The sequence below is a fragment of the Pleurodeles waltl genome, chromosome 3_1, assembly GCF_031143425.1.
Source record: "Pleurodeles waltl isolate 20211129_DDA chromosome 3_1, aPleWal1.hap1.20221129, whole genome shotgun sequence".
NCBI classification, from domain to species: Eukaryota; Metazoa; Chordata; class Amphibia; order Caudata; family Salamandridae; genus Pleurodeles; species Pleurodeles waltl.
In genome coordinates this window covers 1,920,164,967-1,920,188,406 of record NC_090440.1, presented here as the reverse complement: position 1 = coordinate 1,920,188,406, position 23,440 = coordinate 1,920,164,967, and the positions used below count along the sequence as shown (strand labels likewise).

The 23,440-nt window shown below is 44.8% G+C and overlaps 1 long non-coding RNA gene across 2 annotated transcripts; it reads right to left on the bottom strand.

Moving 5' to 3' along the window:
- Nucleotides 1-2,993: 2,993 nt before the first annotated feature.
- LOC138283481 (uncharacterized) lies at nucleotides 2,994-21,013 on the bottom strand. 2 transcript variants are annotated; one of them, XR_011201266.1, is made up of 6 exons: nucleotides 20,905-21,013; nucleotides 20,575-20,655; nucleotides 19,462-19,545; nucleotides 15,860-15,959; nucleotides 5,100-5,480; nucleotides 2,994-3,396 (listed from the first exon to the last, which is right to left on the bottom strand). It is a non-coding gene; the product is annotated as an uncharacterized lncRNA (long non-coding RNA). The 2 variants fall into 2 exon arrangements; XR_011201265.1 differs by lacking the exon at nucleotides 15,860-15,959.
- Between the last annotated feature and the right edge of the window lie 2,427 nt (nucleotides 21,014-23,440).

Below are 23,440 nucleotides of genomic sequence, written 5' to 3'. Positions count from 1 at the left end.
ATGCACATTGGTCTACACATTAGGTGGTAATATATTGTTTAATTTGGTATGCTGAAAAGACTCTGTGGGGCATATTTATACTCCGTTTGCGCCGAATTTGCGTCATTTTTTTCAACGCAAATTCGACACAAAACTAACTCCATATTTATACTTTGGCGTTAGACGCGTCTAGCGCCAAAGTTCATGGAGTTAGCGTCATTTTTTGGCGTGAACACCTTCCTTGCGTTAATGAGATGCAAGGTAGGCGTTCCCGTCTTTAAAAATGACTCCCAGGCATGTGCGTGGTATTTATACTCCCGGGCAAAAATCACGCCCGGGAGTGGGCGGGGCAAAAAACCCCGCATTTGCGCCTGAATTTAATGCCTGGGTCAGGGCAGGCGTTAAGGGACCTGTGGGCTCAGAATGAGCCCAGAGGTGCCCTCCCCTGCCCCCAGGGACACCCCCTGCCACCCTTGCCCACCCCAGGAGGACACCCAAGGATGGAGGGACCCACCCCAGGGACATTAAGGTAAGTTCAGGTAAGTTTTTTTTTTTTTTTTTTTGTGGCATAGGGGGGCCTGATTTGTGCCCCCCTACATGCCACTATGCCCAATGACCATGCCCAGGGGACATAAGTCCCCTGGGCATGGCCATTGGGCAAGGGGGCATGACTCCTGTCTTTGCTGAGACAGGAATCATGTTAATGGGGGATGGGCGTCGTAAAAAAATGGCGCAAATCAGGTTAAGGCGATTTTTTGGACTCAACCTGACTTGCCCCATTTTGAGACGCCCATACGCCATTTTCCCCTACGCCGGCGCTGCCTGGTGTACGTGGTTTTTTTCACGCACACCAGGCAGCGCCGGTCGGCTAACGCCGGCTAACGCCATTCTATAAATACGGCGCCCGCATGGCGCTTCAGAATGGCCTTAGACGGCGCTAATTTTTTTGACGCTAAACTGCGTTAGCGCAGTTTAGCGTCAAAAAGTATAAATATGGCCCTGTGTGTTTTATGTAGCTCAATCAATCAGTAATTTGGATTATCCATAGGGTTATGAAACAAACCTTGGACAGAAGTATCAAATTCTGAGTTAGCGACTAATCATAAGGTTATCATTTCTGGATCAGGATCTTGGTCATTGATCTTTTATATCTTTTCATGTTGATGATCAAGTTCTAGAACTCTAGCAGCTATTTTTCCATATCCATGGATTTGCTCTGCAGCTGAAATGTAAGTATAATTGAATCTCATTTTGACCTATTACATGGTATGATTATGTTCCTATAAGGATTTAACAAAGCCATTTCTCAGAGCGACTGTAGGCCATATGTATGAAAACATGAGCTTGCGAATCGCAAATAGCGATTTTTAAGAAATCGCTATTTCCGAGTCGCAATTGGCCATGTAACAAAATTGCAATTCGGAATTAGCGATTTCTTAAAAATCACTATGGGGGTCATTCTGACCCTGGCGGTAATTACCACCATGGCAGAGGTCGGCGGTAGCACCGCCAACAGGCTGGCGGTGCACCGCTGGGCATTCTGACCGCGGCGGTTCAGCCGCGGCCAGAAACGGAAAGTCGGCGGTGTACCGCCGACTTCCCGCTGCCCTTGAGAATCCTCCATGGCGGCGGAGCGCGCTCCGCCACCATGGGGATTCTGACACCCCCTACCGCCATCCGGTTCCTGGCGGTTCTCCCGCCAGGAACAGGATGGCGGTAGGGGGTGCCGCGGGGCCCCTGGGGGCCCCTGCAGTGCCCATGCCAATGGCAATGGCATGGGCACTGCAGGGGCCCCCGTAAGAGGGCCCCACGGAGAATTTCAGTGTCTGCTTTGCAGACACTGAAATTCGCGACGGGTGCAACTGCACCCGTCGCACCTTCCCACTCCGCCGGCTCCATTCTGAGCCGGCGTCCTCGTGGGAAGGGTGTTTCCCGCTGGGCTGGCGGGCGGACTTTCGGCGGTCGCCCGCCGGCCCAGTGGGAAAGCCAGAATGACCGCAGCGGTCTTTTGACCGCGGAGCGGTCTTTTGGCGGGAACCGCTTGGCGGGCGGCGACCGCCGTCCGCCGCGGTCAGAATCACCCCCTATATGTGGTTTGCGAGGCCCATTTACCGAATCGCAATTTACATTCTCGCAAATTGCGATTTTTTTGCGATTCGGTAAAAAATCGCAAAATGCGAGAAAGTTCGAGATTGCACACCTGGTGGAGCCTGATGACATCACCAGCAGGAAATGAGTCATCCCAGGCCGTTTCAGGTGCCACACCCAAACCAGCATCCTGAGAGAGAGCAGCCCAGCCACACAGAGCAGCACTCAGAAGGAGCCAGCACACCTGAGCCAGGATGAAGACCCCAGGCCAAGGACAGGAGAAGGCTGAAAGGAAGCACAAGCTTAAATTCAGTGAACAGGAGCTTGAGGTCCTGACTGAGGAGGTGGTGAGGAGCCATGACCGCCTGTTCGGAAAAAGCTCACTCCAGGTGCCTGAGAGTGAAAAGAGGAGATTATGGCTGGACATACAATCCAAAATCTGCGCCATTGGAGTGGCACAGCGCTCCATCGAAGAAATAAAAAAAAGGTGGTACGACCTGCGCTCCCGTGCAAAGGAAAGGGTGGCAAGGAGACTTGCGGAGGCCAGGGGTACAGGTGGCGGACCACAAACAGAAGCACCATCAACACCATTGGAGGACCTGTTGGAATCTACACTCCTCCCTGAAGCTGTGACTAGGGTCACAGACATCGACACCTCTGGCACACCGAGTACCAGCCAAGGTAAGTGCAATGATGGTTAGGAACCCTATATGTGTATGCACAAAAGCCCCTTAGGAATTAGCATGTAATGTGAAGCAGTGTGTGAAGTAGTCCAGTCCACATCTTAGAAGCAGCACAACAATGCATTATGGGAGTGGCAGTCCACAAACTAGTACAGACAGTAGCATAACAATGTAATGAAGTATAGTGACACCCAAGGTAACACAACACACACAACACCGTGTAGAGCAGTACCTGTACCTTTATTGCCATTTTCTGACAGATAATGTAACATACAGAACTGGCATGCTGCATATTGTTGTTGCAGGTGGGCCAGGTCCAGCAGCCACACAAAGTACATGTGTAGGAGAGACGGACACCCATCAGCCCTCGGATACAAACACCAGTGGGTCCCTCCACATGTCCACTGTCCGACGCAGGCCCAGGGCACTGCCACTGCCAGAGTTCAGCGGCGACTCTGATGAGCACTTGGAAGGGCCAAGCACACCGTCAGCACCAGACAGGCGCAGCCAGAGTTTGGAGGGCAGGGGTCAGCCAACAACAGCACCACGCAGGATTGCGACAGAGTCCTGGGCACAACATCATGAGGCAGGTGAGGGTCCATCCTTATTCGGGGGCCTTGAAGCTGCTATGTTACAGTAGCAGTGTCTGCAAAATAAGCGGATCCTCAGTTTAGACAGAAACCTGCGAGTACACAACTGAAACATGATGGGCCTGCATCTCCAACTGGACGCACTCAGGCCCATATTTATACTTTTTGACGCAAAACTGCGCTAACGCAGTTTTGCGTCAAAAAAATTAGCGCCGGCTAACGCCATTCTGAAGCGCCATGCGGGCGCCGTATTTATTGAATGACGTTAGCCGGCGTTAGCCGCCGGCGCCGTCTGGTGTGCGTTAAAAAAAACTACGTACACCAGGCAGCGCCGGCGTAGGGGAAAATGGAGCTTGGGCGTCAAAAAATGGGGCAAGTCAGGTTGAGGCAATTTTTGCGCCTCAACCCGATTTGCGGCATTTTTTTTTCACTCCCAACCCCCATAGAAATGACTCCTGTCTTAGCAAAGACAGGAGTCATGCCCCCTTGCCCAATGGCCATGCCCAGGGGACTTCTGTCCCATGGGCATGGTCATTGGGCATAGTGGCATGTAGGGGGGCACAAATCAGGCCCCCCTATGCCACAAAAAAAAAAAAAAAATGACTTACCTGAACTTACCTTAATGTCCCTGGGATGGGTCCCTCCAGCCTTTGGTGTCCTCCTGGGGTGGGCAAGGGTGACAGGGGGTGTCCCTGGGGGCATGGGAGTGCACCTCTGGGCTCCTTCAGAGCCCACAGGTCCCTTAGCGCCTGCCTTTTGCAGGCGCTAACAAACGGCGCAAAAGTGGCCGTACGTCATTTTTTTTGACCCGCCCACTCCCGGGCGTGATTTTTGCCCGGGAGTATAAATCCGACGCACATGCCTCGGAGTCGATTTTTTAGACGGGAACGCCTACCTTGCATCTCATTAACGCAAAGTAGGTGTCCACGCTAAAAAATGACGCTAACTCCATGGACTTTGGCGCTAGACGCGTCTAACGCCAAAGTATAAATATAAATATGGAGTTAGTTTTGCGTCGAAATTGCGCCAAAAAAAACGACGCAATTCCGGCGCAAACGGAGTATAAATATGCCCCTCAATGGCAATATCATACAGCTGCGTGAGGGACAGGTGCAGGCTTCAGAGGACACCAGGGACCTAACAAGTGCTGTCCGTGACCTCTGCCAGAAGCTGCGCCATGAGAGGGTTAGCCGGCGCAGACAGGAACACAGATTCCGGACAATGTTTGGCAGCTACTGCAGGTCCTCCAACAGGATGGGTACTTCCACTGTATTGATCGCCCATCGCGCAGTGGCGGTGCAAGTGGAGGCTGCACATAGCAGCAGGGACGTTATCCAGGGACTAGTTCAAATCACAAATGTGATATAACACATAATGGGACAAAGATCTGCCACTCCAAGTGAGGTAGCCTTGGGGGACACTGAGGACAGTTCAAGCCTCAGCAGTGTTGCCGTACCAGCAGCAGACACCAGACGGCGCAGTGCCAGGCACAGCACTGCCACTGAAGGTGACAATAGAGGTGCCAGTGACTTAACTGGGCACCCGAGTGGTGTGCGTGGGAGAAAAAAGTGACTCTTGCCACCATTACACTGCTGTTGCCACTATGAGGGAATAGTGCATGACTCTGGTCATTATTTTTTTTCAGTTTGTGACATCACCTGTTTCATTTATTTCTCAATCATACATTACCTGACGTAAGGTAATAAATATATATCACTACAGGTACAGTTGTCAGTGGATTTGTGTCATTAATACTCACGTCTGAAATGGTTGTGTGTGATGTCGGCACGCCTTTGCCTTCCCTCTGCTGCACTGGTCCTTTCTGCTGGCTGTAGAGGTGGTATGGGATCGTCATCCTCATCTGATTCAGTGTAACTGATTTCTATAGGTATGCCCCTGGTTGTAGCTATATTGTGCAAGATTGCACAAGTAGCCACTATTCTACATGTGGTCTCTGGACTGTACTGTAGTGCCCCTCCACTTTTGTGGAGGCAACGGAAGTGACTCTTCAGCAGGCCAAATGTGCGCTCCACCACGTTGCGGGTTGCCCTGTGTGCTGCATTGGATCTCCGTTCTGCTGGTGTTTTGGAATTGAGGTAGGGCGTCATCATGTAGGTGCGCAATGCGTAGGCACTGTCTCCTGGAAGGAACGGAGGGTACAATGAGTAAGTGAGCCATCAGACGTCACTACTGCATAAATGCACCAGTGTACAGAGGGAAAATACCTAGTAGATATCCTTCACCAAACTCCCCAGCTAGCAGTCTTGTGTGAATGCCGCTGTGGCGAAAGATGTACGAATCATGTGTGCTCCCTGGGTACCTGGCCACGAGATCAGTTATGATATAGGAGGCATTGCATATCACCTGAATATTCATGGAATGATGGTATTTATGGTTTCAGTACACATACTCTGTGACTGATGGTGGACATATTGTCACATGTGTGCCATCTATGGCACCTAGGACGTGGGGGAACTGTGCTATCTGGTAAAACTCTATTTTTGTCTGCTATATTTCCTGTGGGGTGTGGGGGAATCTGATGTACTGTTGGAGTTTGCTTAGCATGGCGTTGATAAATGCATTGAAAAATCTGGAGAGGGTACTCTGTGACACCCCCCCAGCCGCTGCTATGACCCCTTGATAGCTCCCTGAGGCGAGTAGGTGGAGGGAGCATAATACCTGCACATGGGTGGGTATGCTATGAGTCCTTAGTGTTCTGCGCTGCAGTTTGGGTTGTAGCTCAGCTATCAGATCAAGTATCATGGCTGAGTTCAACCTATACCTCTCATATACTTCCTCCTCTGTCAGGTCAAAAAGTGTAATGCGCACTCTGAAAATGCGCTCCTGTCTCCTCCTCCCTCTCCTCAAACCTGCCAAGATCCTCATCCTCCTCACCATTACGTAGAGTGCAGCCATTGTGGAAAAGTGTCTGAGGCATTCTGGGCCTCTTTATATAGGTTGCACCTGGTTACCACCTGGTTTCACTTAGTGGTATTTTGCATGTGCAAAATGCCATTCTGCGAAAAATCGCAATTAGCGAATTTTTGATGCATTTATTTGCGACTTGGATTTTGCGAATCGCATTTTGCGCCTCGCAATTTCCTACTGGAAATACCGAATCACAAAATGCAACTTGCAAAACCAGGTCGCAATGCAAAAAAACGCAATTTTTGCGATTTCTTATTTTTGGTCTGCGAATGCCTTTCATGCTTCGCAGACCACGTTTTTGCACTCGCAAACGGCCGATTTTTTGCGATTCGCACCGTTTGCGAATGCAAAAACTTGATACATCTGGCCCTAAATCTTTTCTGAATACTTGAGTCAGGAGTCTAACATCCGAATTTCTTGCTGGCACCTGCATGACCTTAGAAGACATGGGGCCGTCAATTGCTTCTCCAGTCAAACAGATTGAGTGAGTGCTGTCTTTTGGCGAGTTCTTCGATGTGGTGAGCATAAATTTAATAGTTGAACCCTTTACATGTTCAGCTTATTTTTAACATAGTTAGTGTGATATTCAGTGTGATATTCAGTGTCACACTGTGATATGATGCCTTAGAATCAAAGCAGAAGCCTTCTTTAGTAGAGCAACTCAAAGAGGCATAAACACAATCCACGTCCCAGGGGAGAAGGCATAATCCAGTCCCATCGAAACTGCCAGAAGATCTTCAGGTAGGTCAACTCCACCAACTGCCCATTAAGTGAACATCATGCAAAGTAGTAGCTCTGAGGCTAACATTTTTTTGGATAGTTCCTCTTATTGGCATGGACCACCCAGTTGATATCACAGTAATCTGAAAGCCCCAACCCGCCTATTCGATTGCTCAACATGCTTTGTCAACCTGCCAGCTCAATGTTTGTCCCTCAGAGGAGTCGCCACCTCTGTTTAGCATTTTCTTGGTAAGAACACATTATTCTGCGGTCCCGTCTTTTAGCCTTTTAAGAGCTGCTGCAGCCTCAAAAGCTCTATCCATTCACTTCCAACCTATATCTGACTCCCTGGCAGCCACATTGAAGCACCTTTGTGACCAAGCCTGATGGGGCGGTTCTTTTACCTTCAACTAACTGCTTTTCTGGCAGTTTCACTGGTTAAGGTGGCATCGTCAGTATCAGCATCGCCTAAAGAACACCTTGCAGGTGTGAGACGTGCATCCTAGTGTTAGCCACAGATTGGACATCAAGAAGACCCCTAGATCTGAGCTCATCAAGGGCACATTCTCCTGAGGCTTTGGTCAGGTCATGCCCCCTGATTTCACCTTTTATCAATTATCCATACTGAGATTATGTCCAAACTTATCTCCTAGAGGGTGACATGCTAAATAATTGTACATTGTTGGTGCACTAAGACATGGTACTGGCGAATCTGTACTATACATGTAATGTGTTCAATGTGTTCCTGGTAACCACAGGGCCAGAATGCAAAGAGACTTACATAAGGTGTTAGTTTTCTGGCTTAATTTTATTTGCATTCCATGTTCTGGTGCACTTGGCTCTTTGTTGTTGGATCCAACTGCCCTGCAATTATGTTAGCCCTGGGAAATCACTGGAGAGGTTGATATTGGACGTGAGCTTCCTCTTTATTGGAAATAATCTTTCTTTCTGCTTCACACTTGCTTTGTGGTATTGCCTAAGTATATTTGATGATGAGGATGGCTCTCGTGGTAGGTCAGTTTGGCTTTTTGATGTTTTACTGACATCGCTCTCTAATGCTCCATCGATGATTTCGTGCTCAGTGGATGCCTCCATGTGCTTGCTACAGCTTTGTAGATCAGTGCGCAGTTTTTCACAGGTGTACTTTTAATAGGGTGACCAGAATATCAAAGCCAAAAACAGGGACTTTTCACAATAATAGAAGCAGGACTACAATTTTACTTCAACCGAGCATGCAGAATGACAGCGCTCATCAGCATAGAATTACAGAAGAGGCACTAAGAACATATATAAAATGCATGTTTTAAAGCCAGTATAATGCCTGTTACTTAAATTGCTTTCTGATAACGTCTGGTAACTATCTCTAACAAAAAATCACCTTCCATCGTTTTCGGGCGACCCTCTCTAAAAACCGGGACCTGAGGTAAATTTCCCGAAATCTGCCAGAACAGCTAGTGAAAAAATGGGACTGTCCCGGCAAATCCGGGACACCTGGTCACCCTAACTTTTAACCTTTGGTTCACTGCTGCTTTTGGTGTTAACGGAAAGGAAACTTTTGTGAACTACGGTACCGAGGCTTGAGCGCAGCCTATCTCTTCCAACTGCACAAGTAGGATTTTAGCTCATGGAAGCAGTCGCTTCAACACGGATTTTCGGCAACACAACATTTGAAACATTTGGTTGTGCTTTATCCGAATGCGATGACGTAATCACGTGCGTGATGACACTATGTTGATGGCCATTTTAAAGCAGGAAAAGATCACTAACTTCTATGTATTTTCATTGGACTTGTCAATTGCACTAAAAGGAATAAGCGACTCGTCACGTTCTTTCTACTCAGTAACCTCTTTCCTTGCAGCCTAATTAAGTTTGATGTTGCCTTTATTTCAAGCTGTTCTACAGAATCTTAGCAGCATTTCAAGTTGTTCTTGAGTAGTGGTGGCTGACACCTGGGAACTGTTTTATTAAAGTCTTTATTACCTCTTTCACAAACCATGTTTGTAAAGTCTGCAGCAAACATTCTAATTATACTACTTATTGATATTTTCACCCACTTTTCACTATGCTATCCACTCAACATCTAGTTAAAAGTGCACAATTTTTACAACATCCTGGAAAGCTGCCAATAAGATGGAAAAAATTGCTATATTCCTTTGAGAACGATCTAGTTTCTATTGATGCTATGAAGTTTGAACCAGTCAGAGAAGGAGCTCTGCTTTTTAGTCACTTAGACAAGGAGGGCAACACATGTTTGACAACTTACCAGAGCTAGAACCTCCCCCTAGTCAATTTGTTTGTTCGAATGAATATGACGAAACAGTGGCAAAACTTAAAAATACATTTTCTGAGGAGCCAAGTGTGCTGTTGGAGAGGTTCAGTTTTTTTTCAAATATAAAAAGACCCCATAATAAAGTGGGCCCGGATGCCCTTGGCTTCAATGTGCAATTTTGGAAATTCTCTGGAAACTTACAGTAGAGACCAATTTGTAACAGCTGCTATTCTAAAAAAAATCAGGAATGTCTTTTGACTTGTAGTAACACAACCTTGTCAGAAGTAGTTGACAGCCAAAAACATAAAATGTTCATTGTTTCCAGCAAACCTGTGGTGCTGGAGCAGTCTGTCAATCCAACTATGTTTCTTAAGGCCATATTGGATGTTGAATCTGTGGGTGCCCTTTCTTTAAGGGATAAAACATTTAGAAATGGGCAAAGGAAGGCGGTAAGCACATGTTACAATTGTGGCTTCAGAGCTCACATAGGAAATAATACAAATTATCCTGCTCTTAGCAAACGGTTTAATAAGTGGAGGAAGAAAGGACATTTCCAGATTGTTTGCTCGAGTGTGAAAACGCTTGTCATTGTGAGCATTGTATATCAGATGGCTGTGCATATGATTTATCCAAAGTGGTTCTCACCAGTGAGTCAGATGTGGATGTAACAGCCAAGGCTTAATGTCCACAGGGTGAAGTTGTGACGGGTGACTCTGGTGCACCCATCACAATCTTATCTAACACAGTGTTTCCAAAATGCTGGGACAATTATTTACCTTTGGGAGAACCAGATGTACATCCCAAAGTATTTGGTGATCAAGATATCAATTTATTTGAATACTTCATTGATTCAGTGTCTTGGTAGAAACAGTAATTAATATCTATGTTGAAACCAATCATGGTAGTAATATAGTGGGGTGGTGGGACATGGCAAAACTATGATAAATGCTCGTGCCAGGTTCTGACACTTCTGTCAGGGTGCCCAGTATGCCAATTTAACTTATGGAGCACTTTGACAACACCTGCTTCAAAAATTGTTAAGAAATTTCCTGAAATATATATTTTTTTAAATGACAATATAAAAAAGTTTGGAAACAAGATCATACTCAAAGCTAAATCTATACATGTGGTGCACAAAGTGAGACCTGTGCCATTGAATGTGAGGGATGATATCAAGAGTTTAAAACAAAAATTTACCTCTGATGGTATCATCCAGGAGAATGATTTTGCTTAATTGGAAAGTTGATGGTTACTTTGATAGTTGACAGTGATAGAAAGAAATACAGCAAGATCCGTTTATGTGTGGATCTTCGCACTGTTAACAAAAACAATATCATTGACCACCATGGTTTGCCAGAGACTCACAAGTTACTGGTGAATTTGGGTGAGGCTAAATTATTTTCAGTTCTTGCCTGAAGATCAACATTATCATCACATTCTGTGAGCTTTAGAGTTCATTACACATTTTAGTGAATTTAAATGTCTGTGATTACCTTCAGGACTGACCTGCTGCATGCGTTTTTCATAAATGAATGTACACAACATTGGCTGGTATTCCTGGGGTGCAAGCCTTTCAAGATGCCATCTTAAATTTTGCTTAAAGAGTTCAGAAACACAAATTAGTCCCAGAAAACGATCTGAGTGTGTTCTAGGATGTTGGCATTATTTTAAAACGTGACAAATGCCTATTCCTAACTCAGGAGGCACACTGTATAGGACACAGTATTAACTCAAATGGCATGGAACCCAAATGAAGGTGAAACAATAGATTGTGTTCATCTGCTCTTTCACCTTTTGTGCCAGGAAAAAAATCCCTTTTGTTGATGCTTGCCAGGTTGTTTTGAATGCAGTGTTACAGAATCATTAAGGATTTGTTGAGAACCTGCCAGAAACACATCCTTCTCCTAGCCACTAATGTTATAGGACTTCAGTAAACCTTGTTTAGCTGACAAAACGAATCTACTGTCTGCGCTCATTTTCTCATATCAGTACATTTCTCTCAAATCCCTTCTAGAAGTAATGACTATATAACTCACCTGCTGACAGCCAATCAGTGCACTACAATCATTCCCCAACAGTACTATTGTGCCTGCGCCTTTCTGTTCTGAATCAAGGGATGATATCCTCACCCCAGGGCCACTTACTGTACCATCCTGTTATTTGACTGTATTCTACAGAATACAAAGTCTACCTCACAAACCGCAGCGCCACATTGAGCTTAGAACTTGGCTTTAGTGACACAACCAATGTCATCGGGAGCCAGGAACTTCTCTCAGGATAAGCCTAATACATGTCCCAGAGGAGCTAACAGCCATAATTTAAGAGCTACCTCCGGCACTCTTTATATGTCACAATAGAACTCAAAACCCAAGCGGCCATCACTGAAAAAAGAACATCCTGGAATGCCTGTTGTTGGTGAGTGTTTGAAATGAAGGACCAGGTAAAGATAATTATTTTTTTAATACTGGGTGACCCAAAGGGGATGACAAGCCTCCACGCAGTCCATGTGCAGCCAGTGCTTGTCACTTTCCCGCACCACCCACTTGAGATAAACTGAAGATGTGACGCCCAGTAATATTCGAGGAGGTTGGGCAGTGTATGGCCCCCTATCCTTCACCCACCGCAAAAATCAGAGTTAACGGAGAACTGTCTCACACCATCCACTTACAGAGGGGCATGAGATAGGGCTGCCCTCTCTCCCCACTCCTGTTCACCTTGGCAGTAGAGCCCCTGGCAATCACCATCAGTCAAACAGAAGACATAGGGGGGATACCCTTCGGTGGACAGACCCACAAGGTCACCCTATTTGCTGATGACCTCATAATAACCCTTTCACAGCCAGAGACTGCTCTCCAGGCACTTGTTCATGTTCTCCAAGCCTTTGAAAGAGTCTCAGGCTTCAAGATCAATCTGACAAAGCAGTAGGCCTTGAACCTAACTATCCCCCCATCAAAATTACAGACCATTCAATCCTTTACACCTTTTCAGTGGGCACGTAGATTGATCCAGCACTAAGGCCTCCTCCTCACTCCAACCCTGAACACCTGGACAATGGTTAACTGGCCTGAATACCAAAAATCTGCATTGGTTGACCTGCGTCAATGGAAACCTCTCTAGGTCTCCTGCCAGAGTCGCTTGAACCCAGCCAAGATGTCCCTCCTGCCAAAACAACTATATCTTTTCCAGTGCCTATCTACATCGATTCCCCAGGACGAGATCCTGTGTCTTCAGTGGGACATCCGCTACTTCATATGGGGAAGAAAGGGTCCTCGCTTCTCCAACGAGGTGTTGATGCTCCTTTGGGATCGTGGAGGGTTGGGTTGCCTAAGCAGCGCAGAGCTTTTGAGGGGGAAGGGGTGCCAGTGCGTGCCAATATCTTCTTTGTAGAAACCCCTTGTTCAGAGGCCATGCTGTTAGTAGGACAGCAGTCTTTTTTGAGGCGCATTGCTGCGCACCGCGTGCCTACAGGAAGTACAGCACTTCAAGTCCGCAGGCTGAGAGCAGCTCATGCGGTGTGAGAAAGAGACGCTCCTTCTCAATAGTGAAGGGAGGAAAGTGGTAAGCAACAGAGGCAATGAGAGGAGGGTAGAATAGAAATATACGAGGAATGCTGTAGAGATATGAGAGGAATATGGGAAACAGAAGCGAATCAGGGAATAGAGTGAAAGGGAAAACATATGCAGGAGAAAAGGTAGACAGTGAACTATGGGGGAACATAGCCATCAGTGGAAAGGGGGAGAGAAAAGTAGAGAGACAGAAAAAGAGCGGAGTTGAGCTAAAGGTGAAAAATAATGTGATACGGAGGGAATGGAGATATTTAGGGAATGATGCTGGGTGATGGAGGTATGAAGAGATGCAGGGGAGTGGGAGAACAGCTGTCATTAATGCAGCGGGTGCAGTGGTGCAAGTCCTCAAAGGTGTGCAGGCCTAATGCAAACGTGTCCGTTTTTGTTTGTTTTTATTTACCCAACCACTGGAACAGGGGCCCATTTTCTTTACTTGCAACAGGGCCCACGGCAACCCTGCTGCTACCCTGTGTGTAAAATGAGAATGCCATGCGCCTGTGCGTGAGGGAGCACATGATTTATGTGTGTGACCTTGGAGCGCAGGATTTTTGTGTGTAACCTTGGGACACGAGATTTGTGTAAATGAGCTGAGAGCACATCCGCACCTGAGTTGGAAAGGTGGAGTGGAACGGGGAGAGCGTCCATCATGTTCACAGCTCATCACTGCTGCCTGCCTCACACTGACTGATGTTAGCCCTCGCCCCCTCAGCAGGCCCACTGGAAGCCTCGCCGCATTGTTTCTGTCCGAGCTGAGTCACACTCAAGTCTTTCTGCCAATATCCACCCCATGCCGCCTTCGGCTGGGCTTTAACCTATACGTTCTTGCTGGAATACAAGCCTCATGTAAACAGCCAATTATGATATTTTTTTACACCACGAAATAGTATGTAGGGACGCATCGATTTGCGATCTGTAATTTGAGGGAAATACGAACTTGCAAAATGCAAATCCTTCCTTGATAAATACACACAGGAATGGGCATGAAATATCGATTCTGTATATGCCGCAATCGCTAAATAACAAATTGCTAATTGCGAATCGCAGGCATTCGGAAATTGTGACTGGTTTAGGGTTTGTGATACACTATTTGTCATGCGCTGCTTAAGAATCAGGAAGAGCAGTCGAATAATAGGGTTTGCGACCATACAATATTTCGCAATGTAGTAAAAACCTTTTGCGATTTGGAAAGCCCTTTCTGAATTGCAAACGTGTTTGCTTACTCATCCAAATCAGTTACGAAGGTGTGTGAACTGCTTCTAATTGTGAATTGTAATGAGATGATCTGCCCAATTAATATTCATTAGGCAGGCCATTCTGCACCCCATGACTGGAGATTTTGTAACGCGACCTGTTAATAGGTAGGTCCTATCACAAAATTAAAGACTGGTCAGAAAACATTGGTGAGCTATTTGCAACCACTTTTTGGACCAATATGTTAGTGCATCGGACCCCTTATTTTAGAGGCTTGCGTTGAGATCTCTTCGCAGTGACAAATCAGGTTGCAAGCGCTTTGCTATTAACCTTTTTTTCGTACATCAGGGCCTCGAAGCCTAACCCAAAATCACAGAGTAAATCCAGAATTCGAGTAAACAATAAAAGGAAGTAAAACTGTCACCACATGAACATACCTTCAGTGAAGCCTCTGCAGCTGTAGTTAGAGTTCATAAGTTGCCGCAGCTATGAAAGCTGTGATCTTTACCTGACCACAGGATTTACAAGGGGCTAAAATGATGACAGCTCATGTGTCCGCTGTCCTTTGATCAAGCTCACAGAGGTCCCTGGGTCTAAGATGGCGGCACCCCATTTGCTAGGATGTCCCAGAAGTCAGGGGCCTAATATGGCGGCACCTTTTGCGTCTGAGATGGCGGCACCTCCAGAGCAAGCTGTCTCATGAGCTCGACCACAGGAGTACCAGGGTCTAGGGCGCCATTTCCTTTGGTGCCTAGTGTTGTAGAAGATAATTGTTTCAGTGAGGAAGACACCGTCTTATATTATAGCTCTTTACACTGCCGCAGATAACCCTGTAGGGGAAGGGTAGATGTAAGAAGTATGTGGGACGGAGAGAAAAGAAAAGAGGGATGACGGGGGGAGGAGGTTTTATCATATTAAGTGAGGAGGTTTTATGGTGTTAGTTGATGTTGAATTGAATGTATAGTAATACGGTGCCTTGGGAATGCTTCAAAGCTCCGAGGAGCAGCCCCTTGCCCAGCATCAAACATTTATATGACTAGTACCACTAATTTAATTGTTGCTTGACACATGAATGCCAGCTATAACAGGTTTCCAAGTTAATGGGCAGATTTAATCAACCTGTGAAGGATAAGAGCCTGAGCCTGCCATGCTGGACTCGACGCTTGCTAAGCTTGAAGCCATAAACTAGCTAACCAATCAAAAGGCTGGAATTGGGGTAATCTCTGGCGACTCCTGCATTTATGTGCTCTCCATTCCAGCAACATTCTTCCAAGTTCTCCTTAGGTGGCTGGTACTAATGGGGGCACTATAGGCACTGTGCCTTGGCAAAGGTGGCTCAGAAGTCAACTACGGCCACTGGTCGTTGAGCAGTCTGTGGCTCCAGCGGATGGAAAGAGTCAACTTTACAGCTGAAAACTTCTTCCCCAAACATTTGGGGCGCAACCTGCTGTAGAAGAGTCCTGTCCACCTCTCCTTCTCCACAGCAGCAGTTTGTATCAGCTGATAGGTATGTGTGCAAGACTGCTAGGAGGTCAGCCTAGATGTAGTCGGATAGGCACCCTGCCCGCCTGTCTCTCCAAGTGGAATATGAGTGACCTAAGAGCTCAATACCATTGTCTGGAAGGTTGAGGGTGTCGGAGAAACTGTACAAACAGAAAGAAGTCCCTCTTACCAAGAATACACCTGCCCTCTCCGCCCACCCCTTCTCTCACTGAACGCCTTCTTCCCCTGATGGCCTGTAGGGTAATGTGGGTAGAGGCAGCTGGCTGGGGCGTGGGTTGAAGCCAGGGTGCACATACCCTGACTTGGCTAAAGCATCGTCCGCTTTCATACTTCTCCACTCACCTATTGTTAGGATGTGTCTTGGCTCATCACCTGCTGGTCTGGCATTCATAGAGGGACCAAGCCACTGTCACAGAATGCCGGCGAAAAGTAGGAGCCATGACTGGAAAAAATAGAGTGGATACAATGTTAAAGTGGCCCGGTAGCTCTACTGCAGAGATGTGCATCTCCTGTCAAAAAAGATAGACTGAGTGTGATTGGGCGCTCTTGGGGGTAGCATCCATCGAATGTCCACCCCCAGGTTACTGCGGGTGAGTGGTGAAGCTCAGGCCTGTGGGGGATGCCAATTGGTCAGTGTAGCGAAGGGGTGGAGCCTGTTTTAAAGTATTAGCAGTTAGGGTTGTGTGTCATTCCGAAGCTGTGGCCTTATAGTGTAGGTTCAAGACATTTTTGGTGATAGAAGAATGTAATTGTCATTTATAATGGCGGATAAAGCAGCTGCTGTGAGGGAGGCACTGAGGGGCTGTGAAGCGGGAAGAGAAGACCTTATTCAGCCAGGCGTTTAGTCCCAAGCTTGGGTTGACTTAGAACACCAAAAGCGCGCGTCGGAAGGTGGCGTCGCAGCAGTATGGGCTTACTCGCAACCACCACAAAACTGACAGAAAGGTGAACATGCTTGTTGCCTATGGGAGTGGAGTGCTGATGTGGGGAATGAAGGAGCCATTAATTTCTTACCACGTCCGGTATCGTCTGCATTTCCTTTGAAGGGAGGCAGAGGTCGTGGGTGCACACCAGCGCCAGCCGGGAAGCGTGCAGCTAATGAAAGGAGGACCCCGGGGCTTTAGATGAAGAGGTCAAAGGCTCTCAACAGGCCTCTGCATTGGCCCCACCCTCTGGTTGTGCGGAGTTAGTTTCAGGCCAGCAGGGGGTGACGCTGAGTGAGAGCACCTTGTGTAGCGCGAGCCGTGATGTTGGAAAAGTAAATGTGCCTATTTTAAGCACTTACAGCAGCCCTGGGCACAGTGAAATGGAATAAGCGCTGGCTGGAGACAGAACGCATATTCCTGTAAAAGTGTCATTGAAAGAGGGTGTGGAGGGGAGGGAAAAGTTTGAAAAAAGCATCCTTTAAAAGCAATAACGCAGCAAGCAGGAGCGAAGAGGGGTCAAGTCAGATCACAGTTGAGAGTGGCAGGGATAATAGAAACATGCAGAAAGATTTAGGGGTGAAGGTGCCAAAAGAAAAAGTTGCTAAGGTTGTAATGGAGCTGATAGCTCACACAGGTGCTGGTAGATGTTTGTGAATGTCTGAGGACTATGAAACAAGTAGGACAACTATATGTCAGGGCAAATTGAGGGCCACAGCCCCTGCTGGTTTTGGCGACTTGCAGGGTGTCAGTGGGAGCATGCTGCATGAAAAGAGCAGAAGCAGTGAGGTGCAGCCGGCCAAGTTGGAGGCGACTTGGAAAGACCAGCAAGAGGTGAGGGAGAGGTTTGGCGCAACCGTTCTGACAGCGTGGGAAAGAAAAAGTTGGCATCATCTGCAGCAGACAGCAAAAAAGTTGAAATGAGAAGATTTGATGGGGTGTAGGAGATGGGGAGCGTCAAGTGTGAGTTTTGGTGCGGTTGAAGAGATCACGGAAATGAGTTGGATTGTTATGATGAAGAGAAGGACCTTGAAGAAGGGGAAATACAATATAGGAAGGAGAGTAAAGAGAATAAAGCCGAAGAGGCAACAAAGAAAGGGGGATCTGGGAGGGATGCTAAAATTGTGTCCAAAGATCATATCTTGCAGGTTGGACCAACTACTTTGGATACAGAATGAAAAAGAAGGGGTGTTAAGAGAATGCAAGGGAGGAGTGGATGGCGTAGAATATCTTCAGAGGCAACGGGCAGACCAAGTACAGGTGAGACACAATGGTGGTGTAGTTGGAGGGGGAAAAAGGAACGTGAGGACATTACAAAAGTGCACAAAGGGACAGATTCGATGGTGATGGATAAAAGCGTGGGGACCAAATCTAGACCTGAAGATGAGGAGGCAGGTAAAGAAGATACAGAATCAGATGCCAAAGAAGGAATCTAAATCTAAAGGTAAAGTGGGTGATGTGACCAGGGTGGGGTTGGATAAAGTAAAGAAGACAACCGAAGAGGGGGCAAAGAGCAGAATGGGAGGCCTAAAACAGCTGCCATATATGTAGCTATCTATGCCTTTGGAGGCTCATTTGAGCATGGAGACAAAGGAGAAAATATAGAAGGGGGAATATGTGGATGTGTATAAGCTTTTACATAAGGAGATACATTCTAAAGAAGGGTCTAAAGAAGAAGCGCGGGAATTAGCTAAGAGACCTAGGCCCATATTTATACTTTTTTAGCGCTGCATTTGCTCCACTTTTTGATGCAAAAGCGGCGCAAACTTACAAAATACTTGTAAGTTTGCGTCATTTTTTGCTTAAAAAAATGACGCAAATGCGGCGCTAAAAAAGTATGAATATGGGCCCTAGAGTACCAACAACAATTGACACATGGACATCAGCGTTCTTAATATTTGCCAGTGTATATTGTGAAAAATTCCCTGAGAGGGTAGTGTCTATTTTCAAATATATAGATACCATTAGAAAGGCGCTTATGGAGTTTGGAGGCTTTGCATGGTTACACTATGATGATGAGTTACGGGCAAGAATGGTATTGATACCCGAAAAACCATGGGAGGAGGTAGATAACGAACTGTGGGTTCAATAGATATATCTGCAGAGGCCCCCGCCTACTACCCGTACGGCCAGTGGTTTGGTGGTACAGCATCAGCCCTTTCTTAACAAATCCACCCCAGCGGGGTGTGTTCATGGGGAAGGGGACAGAATTTCAATTCAGGTGCCCGCTGGGGATTCAACAGGGGCTACTGTCCGATGAATCCATGCAGGTACAAGCACAAATGCTCAAAATGCAGAGGTAAGTATGCAGTCTTGTAGTGTTTTGATGAACAAGGAGGAACGGACACAAGTGTACAAGGTAGAGGGAGAAGGGGACCTTTCAATCTGACTACAAGGGCTTTTACACCAATTAAGATTGAGGGTTTTTTAAAGTATTGGTTACAGTCCTATCCCAACAGAGAGGAGACAGTGAGATTGGAATGGGGATTTAAAAAAGGCTTTAGGTTGGGTTATCAAGGTCCAAGAGTACAAAGGGTTGCTGATAACTTGAGGTCAGTAAAGGAACATCACAACATAATATGTGAAAAACTGTGCAAGGAGGTGGCGGAAGGTGGAATGGCTGGCCCCTTTGACTTTTGGTCTTTACCTGACCAAATGATATCTCCTTTGGGAGTGGTTCCGAAAAACAGCAAGGTAGAATTTCACATGATTCATCACCTGTCCTGGCCACAAGGTTTATCTGTTAATGATTGCATAGCAGGGGAGGATGCTGCAGTTTATTTAGCATCCGTTGATGTAGCTATCAAACCTGTGCGCACAGTGAGTCCAGGAGCAGAATTAGCAAAATGTGATATTAAGTCGGCATTTCGGCTGCTCCCAGTGCATCCTTTGGACTTTTCTCTGTTGGGGATTCAGTTTGATAACAAGTTGTATGTTGATAAGGTTTTGCCAATGGGTTGTGCCATTTCTTGTAGCTGGTTTGAATCTTTTAGTACCCTTTTATAATGGTGTTTCACTTACATGACAGGCATGGAGCTGATCACACACTATCTGGATGACTTTTTGTTAGTAGGTGCAGGCCACGGAAACTAAGTAAAGGGGTACCTGCAAGAAATACAGAGAGAGAACCAAGGAATAAAGTATATGCTAAAGAAATATTTTCTCTCTCAAATTTTAATTAGAACATATCTAAACACCTAAGGGTAAAAAAAACTAGTGTGTCATAATACTTTGAAAATTAATTTTATTTTTTATAATAATAAAGAATAAGCAATTACCTATATAAACTCAACATCAGACATGAAAAAACAACCAAACTAGGACCACACATAAAAGGCTCGAGACAAAACACATAAACACAACAGATAAGACAAATTACGACAGACAACTAATATTTACACCATATATCAAAAATGTCATGCTTGCAAAAACATACACATAATATCAAATAAAAAAATATACATTTTCAAATAATCTATCAGCTCAAAACAGTCTGTATCTGAATCTTCCTTTGTCAGTAATATCGGTTAACTTTGCTTTTCACAGTTTTTGAATTGTCCTTCACTCATCAGTGTCTTTTACTCCAATATGTTTCCATATAGTTCCAATCAGATACATACAAAGAAGTTTTTATATTATATCAGCTTCAACCTTGTTGGCCACTGAATATGGATAGAAACCTTCTGTGCCAGCCTTAGTATTCCTTGCCGACGCACGTTTCGGTGGATCCCACCAAATGCTGATAATTTAAACCACCTTCCTCAGGGCTGCACACAATCGTGCACCTATAGGCTGGAATAATGTCTACAAACAAATAAATATAATCCAATAAACCATATTTTACTTAAACATTGTTCTTAACTATGTCTTACTCATATTTTCAAACACAAATGTGCATGCAACCAAGTGGTCAAAGCTGTTGATGTGCTGGAGGTGTCTCTCAAAAGAAAAAAAAAAAATAGAATACCTTCACCATGAAAAAGTGACAACATAGCCAACCGAGCATCCAAAAGCACCCTTGTCCCAAAACCAACACAAGTGCCTAACATAATTCCTCAACCTTAAAATTCACCTGTGGCAGACCTTGACTCATAAAACTAGAAAAGGATGACATCTTAGGCAAAACACTGTTACCTCTCTTTTAATCACTCTGCATCATTATCCAAATTCGGGTGAAAATTCCAATTCGAAATGCTCAATATCGAACATCATGGGCTGAAAGCAAAGAATTCCAAATTAAAATAGCTTTTCCCGTCATGGTCAATTGTTAACCTATATTAGCCAAGAAACCTCAAAATAAAACTACTAACGTATGCCAAAAGGAATTACCAAAAGGCTCATTTATAAACAGCTACACCACACAAAGTGACTAAACCAAATAAACATATATATACAATCTTTAAAACAAACCCTGCATAAGCCTCTAAGTTAGCATCCGATTATACCAGAATCTTATCTACTTACTGCCGATATTGCAATAAGTGCGTGATGCGCTGATATCCCCGACTGCTCTCTATGTGTGTCAGATATACTGATTTACCAAATGTTTTTCGGCGCGACGCTTGTAGTCCATTTCCTAACAATGTCCACTACAATAAATGAAGGACTAGGTTAAAACCAAAAAACTGACCACCGCGTTCATGGCGGCCATCTTGGAACATGCATCAAGAAGGAAAGTGCAATTCACACTTATTTCCACCTCCCTGTATCTAAGCCCTTACTTAAAAAATAATGGCAATTACAAAAAGGAACAATAGCTTTGGGGTAAATATTTTGTCTTGTATAGTTTACACGTCTTACTCGTAGCACTTCTAAGACATAACAGTTGTTCTGTACACAAAAGTGTACTAAAACCACAAATGTGTACTCAAACATCAAGTCGAACCTACGCTTATTCAACGTCTTGGACGTATACCAAGATACCCTCAAACAATTTTACAGGTCTATATTGTCAGGTCAATAGATTTGGACTGCTGTCCCAATCCAACCTCGTACAAATGAGGACATCAACTAATTGCGTTTTGCCATGGTATTTCCACATTTAATCCTTTTTTGTATGTATCTAGAAAAAAAATCCAGAACACTTCTCGCTTTTTCCTTTTCTTTTCACTGTCTTCTGTGTCACTAGATACAATTTTTTCCAGAATTATCCATTTAATATCTTCTTCTTTGTGTTTGCACTCCTGCCAGTGTGAGACCAAAGGGGCATTCAATTTCTGAGTTCTACATGCAGAACTATGTTCATAATACCTAAATCTGAACTCCCTCAATGTTTCACCCACATAGCCTAAATTACACGGGCATAAGATGAGATAAACTAAGTTTTTAGGTCTACAGTTTGACATGTTTCTTAATTCGATATTCTTGTTATTGTATGTAATGGTACTTGATGTTATCGCTCCCTTACATGCTCCACATGTTCCACATTTGTGGTTGCCTTTCACAGGTTCTGAACCGCAAATAGATTTTTGTACCAGTTTGCTTTGCGTTCTCATCGCAGATTTGACCAAAATATTTCTCAAATTTTGGTTTCTCTTGAAAGCAAAAAGTGGTTTTTCAAGTAGTTGCTGATCTGTTCTCACATTCAAAATATGCCACTGAGAATTAATGATTTTCCTAATCTTATCGTTGATATTAGAGTGGCGAATGGAGCAGACTAGTGTATTATTGGCTTTCTTTTGATTTTTTTGGCACATTGCCTGACGGTCGTAGTATTTCGGTCTTTTTAGAAAATCTCTAATTAGTTTAGGGGGATATCCTCTGAGTAGGAATTTTTTAGCTAGGATTTTTGAATGCGCTATGTAATCCATCATACTTGTACAGTTTCTTCTTACTCGCAGAAACGGATTAAATGGAATATTTTGCTTTTGACTAACAGGATGATAACTTTCAAAATGCTATAATGTATTTCTGGCTGTAGGTTTAACATAGAGGGACATAGAAAGGACCCCCTCTTTGTGGGCAATGCATATGTCTAGGAATTCTACCTGGTTGCGATCATATTTCATGGTGAATTTTAGATTGTTGTCACATAGATTCAACCAGGTAAAAAACTACTGGAGTTGTTCTAATTCTCCCTTCCAGGCAAAAAATATGTCATCAATATATCGTGACCATCGTGTAATATTCTCATAGAATGGGGCCACTTCATTGTAAATGAATTTCTCTTCAAACAATCCCACATATAAATTGGCTATACTAGGTGCGCATGCTGCTCCCATGCTAGCTCCTTTTATTTGATGGAAGATAGTAGTGTTAAACTCAAAAAAATGATTGTACACAACTGTCTCAAGGCAGTCCTCAATAAATTGTTTAAGTGGTTTGGATTGCATATTTTGTAGACTGTGTTTCACGCATTCTAGGGCTTGCTCTTGTGGAATGTTACCATATAATGCCTCTAGGTCCATAGTGACTAAAAATTCAATGTTAGGATTAAATTGTTTGCCTTCCAATTTCGAAATGATGTGACTGGTATCCCTAATGTAGGAGGGAAGTTCCAAAACTAACGGTTTTAAAAAATTGTCCACATATTTAGACAATGGTTAAATTGCCGAACCTATCATGGAGACAATCGGTCTCATGGGTGGATTTGTGGTATTTTTATGAATCTTCAGAAGACCATAAATTACTGGAAGTCAAGTGTTTTTTGGAGTAAGAAAATCAAACTCTTTCTTACAAATAACCTCTTGTTGTAAAGCTTTAAGGTTTCTTTCCATAATCATGTTTTTAATTCTTGTTTCTGGATTTAGAGATACCTTTGTATAGAATTCTTTACACTGCAACATGTAAGACATTTTTTCAATATCTTGGTCTGTATCAAAAATAGTAATACCACCTCCCTTATCGCAAGGTTTGATGGTGATCTGTTTATTCTCTTGTAATCTTTTCAAAGCCAATTTCTCATCCTTTTCTAGATTGTACTGTGGCTTTGGAATAAATCTAAGCAAATGAGTCAGCTTATTTAACATGGCTTTTTCAAAGATTTGGACTTCTGGTCCCA